We start from the raw sequence: 8,375 nt of genomic DNA on the forward strand, positions 1-8,375 counted from the left end.
TTGTAGAATGTGCATATGGTAATGGTTGTGGTTTGTTGGAATTGGCTTGCCAAACCATGACCAAATGGTTTGGCAGTAACATAGCAATTACCCTGCCAAACCATGACCAAATGGTTTGGCAGTAACATAGCAATTACCCTGCCAAACCATTACCAAATGGTTTGCTAGTAACATAACAATTTTACTGCCAAACCATTACCAAATTGCCTGCAAAAATCTGGGCATTTGCCCTGCCAAACCATTACCGAATTGCCTGCCAAACATTACCAAATTTAGGAGTTCATTACCTAGCAAAACTGTAAGTAAAGAACACTCAAACTGGAAGCAACCAAAAAGATTCATTATGAACCCATTCATTACCAATCATTACAAGCAAAAAACATTCACAGTTAATCATTGTAAACCAACTAAATTAACAATAGCAACATTAGCAAAATACCAACAGGACCAACTGTTTTAGTGCATTTACAAGACCAACAGTAACAACTGTAGCAAAAATACCAACAGTAGCAAAAACTTAAAGAAACAGTAGGCCGAGAGAATTCATGCATTTCATTCAATTTGCAGAGGTGAGTCCACTGTGTTGCTGAATCTTGACTTCAGATTGCTTCTTGTGCCATATCTTCTCCGAGGTTGAACAGGGCTAGTCTTTGAAGCTTTGGTCACTTGAGGTGTACTTTCTGGCTGAGTGGTGTCAAGTTCCATTTCAGGTTGGGTAATTGAGATCTCTTCTTGTTGTTGAAGACCCACTACAGGTTCAGCCACATTGTCAAACATAGCTGCCACCTCAACTGCTTCACTCCAAAAATCTGGACCAATAGTGTCGTCTATACCAATTCCAAGTGGCACAACAGGATTAAAACCACCTCCTTGTTCAGTGAGAGTTGTTTGGTTGATTTTCCTTTTCCTAGGAATAAGCTTGCTCTGTCTGGCAGTAGGCTGAGTACCACATGTCTGCTTCTGTTTCCTAACTCTTGGATTAGGCTATATGAAAACAAATGAAATGGAATAAGTAATACATATACTTTTTTTTTGGAGAATAGTAATACATATACTTTCAAAATTAAAACTGAAGGCACCTCTGTACCTGTCTCTGGATTGGAGCAGTCTGGGTAGGAATTGTAGTAGGCACAGCAGTTGAGGAACCATCTCCTTTGTCAGTTGCGGTTTTTGGCTTGATTTTCCTTTTTCTTGGATTAAGCTACCAACCAATAAATTGAATGATATAAACAGTGAATGATATAGATAGCTGGATTGAGTAATAATAACAAATAAATTGAATGAATTATATACCTTTCTCTGACTGTTTGTAGGATCAAGAGGGCATGTCCTTGCATTATAACCTACCTTGTTGCATTTCTTACAGTGTTTCACAATCACACTACGGTTCATATGCGTACCATCTTTGGTCATCTCAGGTGCTGACATCTTTCTCAACTTTTTTGGTCTGCCAGCCTTCCTTGTGTACAAAGGGGGCAGTGGTGGTTGCTTATTGGGCTTAGGCCATTCACTTGGACCAGCCAATGGCTTTATTCTCCCCCCATATGTGTTCAAGTAACTATTTATGGAGTAACAATCACTTACATAATGATGCACAACACCCCCTTTACCATGCTTAAGCCATATGGCACAAACTGCATGCTTACAAGGTATTCCTGTTAAGTCCCATTTTCTACAACTACAAGCCCCCCTCAACAAATCAACACGATGTTGCTCTAAGCTCCCTAACCCTGACATACACCTAATCTCAAACATATTTTCATCACTTTGACTCCCTATACATCCAGCAGCAGAATGCTCAACAACAGCAATTTTCTTCATAATTGTAGGGCAAAAAGGCCCCTTCCAACTAGCAGCCTTTTGTCTACTTTCAAAGAGTTTTTTCATCAACAGTTTCCTAATACTTTCTAAACATGAAATCAAAGGCTGTTCCCTAGCATCTAAGATCATTGCATTAAAACTTTCAGAAATATTATTCACTAGTGCATCAGATTTAGAGAAAGGTGTGAAATGGGACCTTGACCACTCAGATGGGTGTCTCTCAGCTAGCCATTTATATGCTTCAACATCCATGTTCTTGATCTCACCCATTGCATCATTAAAACTGTTGACTGTGGTGGCCTTGGCTGCTGCCCACAAACCATCTTTCAATGCCTTGCCTACAAATCCTGCAAGCTTCATGTTAACATATAGATGCCTCACACAAAATCTGTGAGTGGCATATGGTAAGACTTCTTCATAAGCTGGTAAAAGCCCCTTTTGTTTGTCTGCCAAATAAAAAAGCAACAAGTTATAGCAGTATGTTAGTATTCAGTATGAATGTATGATCAACAGCATAAAAAAAGGTTACCTGATATAAATGTGAGCTGGTGTTCATCTTCCCTTGAGATTTTCAGGTCCACCCTAAGTAATTCCAAAAACCAGCTCCATGAGTCCTTTGTTTCTAGTTCTACAATGGCGTATGCTAAAGGGAAGATGCTGTCATTTCCATCAATTCCAACAGCAGTCAAAAGTTGTCCTCCAAATTTTCTCTTCAAATGGCAACCATCAACTCCAATTATTTTCCTACAAAACTCTTCCTTCATACTTCAAGTCAGACTCTTTCACTTTCCATGTAGTATTGGGGTTTGTTTTTTCAATCTCCAAGACATAGTCCCAAATCTTGTTAAAGCATTCAATTGCCTCTCCTTCAATAACTTCCTTAGCTTTTTTGATAGCCCTATAAGCTTGTCTAGTACTAATCTCACATTTATTATCAACCTTGACTTTGTCTCTAAATTCTGAAGTGGTCCAGTTGGTGTGGTGTCCAATCTCTTGCACCCACCTCTTTGCAATCCTTGTTGATTTCACCATGTAGTTCAGAAACACCCAACCACAACCTACATGTTCTTCATTAAAAGTAACAATTCTCCAAGATATGACATTCTTCACTTTCCAAAGATTAATCTTGAAAGGGCAACCTTCCTGTCTACATCTTACACACATCCTACACTTGTCATTCTTAGTAAACTTCAAATCCTTCCCATTATTCAATGCATAATTATGCACAACTTGTTTAAATTCAGCCTTTGTTCCAAATGTTAGGCCAACACTAAACTTTGGAGACTTCATCTCACTCTTTGCCCTAAACACGGGGAATTTAAACTGCTCATCCTCATCACTGTCTTTCCCACTGTCTTCATCAGAAAAATCAACTCCATCATTCACAGTCTTAGTCCCAAAACCAGCCCCTTTCTCAACCCCTTTCTCAGTCCCAATTCCTTCATTCACATACCCAGCCCCAATAAGTATCTCATCACTATCTACAACAACACTTTTCCCTAACCCTGCAACATTTGGATCGACATGACCCTCAAAGTCTAAGTCATCACTTCGCCCACTGTCATCATCACTGTACTCCCCTTCATCATATTCTTCATCATCATTTGACTGAAAATCTCCTTCAACTAAAGGTTCAGCCTCACCCTGCCCCTCACCTACAACCCAAACCTCAATCAGATTGGGAAATTGTCTTATGTCACATATTGCACAACAATCACTATCTGTCTCTAATTCAAATAAAACCCCATCCCTAGTTGGTGTAAAGTATTTAAACTTCTCTAACATATTATACCCCAATTCTTCAACTGTTTCCCTTAAAGTAATCATGCCCCACAAATCAATATCCAAATTCAAACACTCAGTTGCCCCTCCAACATATCCTATTTCATTCCTTTTAAGGAAACCACCATGCCTTTACTTCAAACAAAAGGTATCTGTTTTATTACCAAAAGCATAAACACAAAAGAACTCAGAATAAAGAATTACAGTAAAACCTTTTTTTATTATTTCTAACAGAATAAAGTAATATGTATGGGTAAAGCTCTATTTATGGGTATAGTAATATGTGGTCCACACCAACTGGTACTGCATTGCATAAAGTTCAACAACTACAAGCATGTGGTCCCCAGAATATGTTTTCATATTCCCAGTTTTCACAGATTTTCATAAACAAAGTGGGCACCACCAACCCACACAACAAAAACATGTTCAACAATCAATACACAACAAACACAATGACACATATATAAATGCTCGGCACATGCACTTACTTTTTTCATTCTACACACACAAAAGTCAGAACACATTCATGCCTCAGAACACTTACATTCAACATCTACCTAGGTTCTGAATATTAAAACAGAAAAACGTACACAAACATTCAACACTTACCTAGGTTTTTGGCGGAATCCATTCTCGTTAATCTCCTCGTTTCTCCCTACTTCCTTACTGGTCCTTTCGAAATCGATAGAATTTCGCTTCCAATTTCTTCGATATTGGTCGGATTTGATACGATTTTGATCGGATTCGATGCAATTTTGTCGGAATCGATGAATAGGATTTAGGACTTAGGTTTTCTTGTTTTCTAATTTCTTTCCTCTCAGTCAAAGCACAACGTCAATGCTATAGGAGACGACGACCCTATACTGAAAAGACAATTCTACCCCTCGGTTTGACGGCTCCTGGACGGATAAGCTAATGATGGACCAAAAGTGGCAATACCATAAAAAGAGTGGGTATAATGTGGCAAAAATTAAGGAAGTGGACTAAAATTGGCAATGTCACAATAACAATAGGACCAAAAATGGTAATGACTCAAATCAACAACTTCTTATTTTGATTCTTTCATTGTTTTTCTAGATTAGTAGCATTGTTGTTTATGAGCTATTGAATTACTTCTAATGTTTTTCTTCATCATGACAAACATAGCAAGATGTTAATCCATCAGTTAAAAGATATGACTTGTCTACTGACCTGGATGTGGATTGTTATACTATCAATGTAGTAATATTTGCTTATACTATCATTTCAAACTCGTAAGGTCTCTATGGTCTCTATGGTCTCTCATAGACATGACCTACCTTCATGTCTCATTGAGGTGGGCAGGTAGCAAACCTCTAAGGACCTTGAGGCTCATCTCTTTGCCAAGATCAGTAATCTTTCCAAAGAGCTTGATAGACCTTACCCCCATATTTGAAATGGAATCCCTAAACAATACTTTGAATTCTTTGAATTTCTTCATGGCAATAGTTAGCTTCTTGTCGTTTTCCTACTCATCATAAACGTCTATTCTCATCAGTTCTTCTCATATTTCCTTAGTTAATTAACCTACATTTAGATACTCTAGAGAATATTGAGTCATCGATGGGTTTGAAGAAAATATCATTGAAAATATTATCCAAGTTGTTCCTTTTTCAAATATATGATGTCCATTAATAAGGACAAATGTCCATACATACATATTCTCCCATCATCAAATTTATTTATTAAAAATAACAATTTTTGCAAATATATTATCCATTTTCATTATAAAAATAAGTGTGTTATTTAAAAAAAAATGGATAAACTCATCAATCAAGAGTATGGTAGTTGATTCAATTTAAGTCTCATGCTCTAATACCACTTGATTATCCCAATTAAGAAGAATAAGTCTAGAGGGGGGATTGGGGAGAGTGAATAGACTTATTAATATAAGATTTTAAAGCTTTTGGAAAGACAAATAAGTAAATCAAACTTGAGTGTTTGACTACACGAGTTAATCTCTCAACAATACCTAGAAAAGTTATGTTGAAATCTTAACTAAATAGTTAAGAAAACTTTTATCAAAGTTTAATGCATAGCAGAAATATTTTATATCACACTAACACATTTGTACGCATGAAAATGTTAAGCATTGTAAAAATAAGTGTGTAAGTTAAAGAGACAAAGCAAGTTTTATATCAAGGTAGAGTTGAGGGCAAATTGCTACATGAGTTTTGGAATAAAACTCATAGCAACATACCAAATCTAAAATCCTTTGATTAAGACAAGGTGGAAGCATCATCATAGCCATAATCAACAAATGAATTTAGTAAAATACTAATCAATAACTCAATACAAAGTAAAAAGTAAAAACAATAACTAAAAGAGACTAGGAGAGTGATATACCAGAATTCCATCGGACAGAATTAGGGGTGTGTTTCACAAAGACCAATCTTTAGTCCTTACCACTTACCAGAGTCAGCGAGAGGCCAAGACCCAAGACCTAAGTGACAAGTGCCTAACTTCCTAAGGGTAACAACATTTACAAAAATGTTACCAAGCCAATTAGCAGTAATAGCACTATAATACTCTGATTGTCTCAAAGCCCTCAACGATCAACAGTCAACATATATTACAGCATTAGCAATCAAAATAAAGTTATGCTAAAAGTGTAAAACAAAAATTACATAAATATATTACAGCAATTGTGGGCAGTGTTCCAACAGAACTGAGTGAAGAACCAGCTACAGTGGACAATTCTGCACAAAAAGATATAAAATCATTAAAGAATAACAAACATATACAAATAAAAGGTATAAAAACTTAGAAAGTTAAGAATTGTACCATTCTCTAATCTTTCAACCCATCCAAGTTTTCCTCAACAGAGATTGGGTGATTTGGTGCCCTCAACTAATCTTGTGCACAGACTAGGGCTTCCACAATTTTAGGAGTTACGAAACTCCTAAAGGCATCTAATGCCCTACCACTAGTACTGAATGCACTCTCTGAGGCAACTGTGGATATGGGAATTGCTAGCATATCCCTTGCCATTTTTTAGAGAATAGAAAATCTCTCACAGTTAAGCTTTCACCACCTAAGCACATCAAATTCTACATTTTCTTCATCTTCCACTAAATTTTCACTTAAATGAATCTGTAGTTCAGTCGACTTATTGTTTCCACCAATCTCCATTCTCTATTTTTTTTAGTTGGCATTTCAGTCTAGACTGAGGTTTTCCAACTACAGTTTGAGAATGGACATGAACAGATTCAGATTGCATAGTAGAGGATGCAGACTGCACAGAGAGGACATTGTAGGTGGCTGCATAGTCATTAAACAACTAAACCATTCCCTCTTGAACCTTTGCAAAGCATGCTTTGCCTTTTACTTCACCATATAACTAGGCAAATTGGTAAGGCATATACTCAATCTTATCCCTAGGGTCCAAAATATTGACATAAAATATCAAGAAGTTCATTTTTTCTGGATCTCCTCAATATTTTTCAAACTTTTATTTCATTTGGAACCCCATTGCCTAAACAAAATAAAATGAAAGAATACAAAAACATAGACTAAAATTAGAAACATGTTCAATTATTCATGCATAAATCTTAGAAAAAATATACACATACAAATCAGTTTACTTTTTCACAGCATGTATCAACCCAACCATATCATCCAGCATGCATCCCAAATCAGAATTTTCAAAAAAAAAAAATAAAAGAAAGTATTTGAATTGACGTAAAGAGAACCAAATATTCTCACAGACATCTCATAAAAGCCTTTCAGAAGGAGGACTATCCTATTAACAGAAAGCCAATCTAGAAAAGTAGGAACAGAATCAGCTAAGTCTGCAAAAAATGAGGAATCATTCACCTCATAAGCCTAAAAATCCTTCTGGTATTGAATGGCAGTGTTCAGCATGATGTATGTGTTGTTCCATCTTGTAAGAACATCAAGCTGCAATGCAGATTTGGCTTCTAACCCAATAAGATCAGCAAGATCTCTAAATTTCTTGAGTCTTCCAGGTGAATTCCTTACCCATCTAACTGCATCCCTAACTTTCTTAACAGAAGGATCTGCAAATCTCAATTCATCTTGCACCACTAAATTTAGAACATGGGTTATGCACCTCATGTGCATGTACTGAACCGTAACAGAAGAATTACCCCAAGACAACAACTTTCTTTTGAAAAACCTTAATGATGTGTCATTTGAAGAGGCAGTATCAAAAATAACAGTGAAAACATTTTTAATCCCCCACTCAAGAAGACAACTCTCAAGGGCTTTAGCTATGTACTCCCCCCTATGAGAAGAAACTAGAACAAATGAAATGATTTTTTTGTTAAGCTTCCACTAATCATCAATGAAATGTGCAGTAATGCACATGTAGTTTATCTTTTGGACAGATGTCCATGTATCAGACTATCAGTGGTCAAGCTAAGCCTTTGGGTGCTTACCCTAAAGGCCTAAATAACTTCTTAAGGCTCAATCTCTCATCTAGGTAAATATGATAAATATCTCTAGAAATTGTCCACCTAGAAGGGATTTGAAACCTAGGACAAGCAACTAAAATGAATTTCTTAAACCCATTTCCCTCAACAATCCTAAAGGGAAGTTCATCTACAATGATCATCTCACACAATGCTCTCTGAAAGAGTAGTTTATGGTGAGGTGGAATGATGGAAAGATAGGGTAAAACGGAGAAGAAGTTCCACGAGTGTCGTGGAATGATGTAAATTGGAGTAGAATCAAGTATTGGCATTTAGGAGGTTAAGAGATAAGAGTTACTAGAACTACTAGAAGGCACTGGA

This window comes from Ipomoea triloba, chromosome 2 (genome assembly GCF_003576645.1).
Source record: "Ipomoea triloba cultivar NCNSP0323 chromosome 2, ASM357664v1".
Lineage (NCBI taxonomy): Eukaryota > Viridiplantae > Streptophyta > Magnoliopsida > Solanales > Convolvulaceae > Ipomoea > Ipomoea triloba.